This window comes from Rhododendron vialii, chromosome 1a, assembly GCF_030253575.1.
Source record: "Rhododendron vialii isolate Sample 1 chromosome 1a, ASM3025357v1".
Taxonomy (NCBI): domain Eukaryota; kingdom Viridiplantae; phylum Streptophyta; class Magnoliopsida; order Ericales; family Ericaceae; genus Rhododendron; species Rhododendron vialii.
Genome location: NC_080557.1, coordinates 42,328,770 through 42,330,574, shown reverse-complemented (window position 1 = coordinate 42,330,574; position 1,805 = coordinate 42,328,770). Strand labels below are relative to the sequence as shown.

At 38.9% G+C, this 1,805-nt stretch overlaps 1 long non-coding RNA gene across 1 annotated transcript; it reads left to right on the top strand.

The window, feature by feature from the left end:
• The first annotated feature begins 392 nt into the window (after positions 1–392).
• On the top strand, positions 393–1,034 carry LOC131324033 (uncharacterized). Its single transcript, XR_009199224.1, has 2 exons — positions 393–537; positions 779–1,034. It is a non-coding gene; the product is annotated as an uncharacterized LOC131324033 (long non-coding RNA).
• Positions 1,035–1,805: the final 771 nt, after the last annotated feature.

The following is a 1,805-nucleotide window of genomic DNA, read 5'->3' as shown; positions in this document are numbered from 1 at the left end:
GAGTGGTAGCATAGTAATGCGTGTCTGCAAGATTCACTTATCCTTTAAACTCTTTGGCGCTCGTTCCATGAGATCTAAGTATCAATATTAGCGAGTAGTATGTTGTAGAGTCGCTATAGAGTCAGTAAGATATTGTGATGTACTAAGAAAAAAGGCGTGTACTAATTTATCAGTCTATGTTCTGTTATGATTGATCGTTTAGACTACATTGAAATGTGATTGTCGATGCGTGTTTGACCTATATGTCAGTTTGATTAATGTGCTTTATTGTGTCTTGAGATTAGAGAAGTGTTTATTGAATGCATTTTTATGATTATTGGAATTTGAGTGGCTGTAATTAAGAATTGGAATGTGGAAGTGACTGCAACGCAAGTGTTGAAAATGCAGACTACAATGCAAAAGGTGGTAATACAGAGACCTAAATAATGGGTGACGTTGACTGCAACGCAAGGGGTGGAAATGTAGACTGCAACGCAAGGGGTGAAAATAGAGAGTGGTTGAGATTATGAGAAATGTCGAAGTGGTTGCGAACCTATTGTGAGTACGTTTGATTGATGTGATTTTAATAATGTTTCTACATGACATGTGAACAGTTAGGAATACTTACAAGTTGTTTGGAACTCTTTGGCCGTAGTCTGTCTTCCGTTGTGATAAACTTGTGTTTCTGATGTTCACTTATCGAATTCTTTCACTCTTTGTACATACTTCGTCGCATTTTCATATAGCTTGAGTATAGATTTCTTTAATGGGCTAGTGTAGCTCAGCTTATCATTTTCAGGTACACTACAGGGACACAGTCTTGGAGGGTGTGAAGTGCACGCAGACATCACAAACTAAAGTTATTTTCTGAAGTACTTGTCTTTCATCGAAAATTAAATTACATTGTACTATTTTCTCTATTTTAGAATACTGTATCAATTGACAGATTTGTGAAATTCAGAAACTGTATTGTAATTTGGGGTACTGTATGTACTATTGTGAGAATTTGTATTTAAAATGGTATTGTTATTTATGTTAAAAATTGAGGGCATGACGAGCAAATTACATCGTAATCTTTTGAATATTATATTTGTGTTTTGTATCGATAATTCTACGCTTCAGAAGACATTATCTATGAGGCTATGAGATGAATGGGTCAGATCACTGTTGGTTATCCAGAATAAGGGCTAATTTAAAAGTTTAGACGAGTATGGAGGATTAGAGTATGACGAGGAGCTTACCCCCATTTTTAGAGGTGTCAAATGGCACGGCATGGCCCATTTAACTCCGTGCTAACCGTGCTTCGTGTCGTGCCGTGCCGGCCCATTTACAGTATTTTACTCAAATCGTTTCGTGCCGTGCCGTGCCGTTTGTCAATCGTGTCGTGCCGTGCCGGCCCATTTTCTTAAATCGTGTCGTGTCGTGCTGGCCCATTTGCCAATCGTGTCGTGTCGTGCCGGCCCGTTTTCTTAAATCGTGTCGTGTCGTGCCGGCCCTTTTTCTTAAATCGTGTCGGGCCGTGCCGTTTTCAATCGTGTCGTGTCGTGTCGGCCCATTTTCTTAAATCGTGTCGTGCCGTGCTATTTTCAATCTTGTGAAGATGTGCCGACCCGTTTACTTAGTCGGGTCGGGTCGGGTCGGACCGTGCTGTTTTAAATAAATTCCTTCAATCAGTTCAATGATGGATACGAATTTTGTTTAGTCCTTGTCTTGGAATTTATTTGAAAACAGGTCAAGATATTCTAGCCAAGATATTCTTGCCAAGATATTTAACTAATTTTCTAGCCAAGATATTTGTTCTTTTTTATCTTATGGTTATTCTTTTC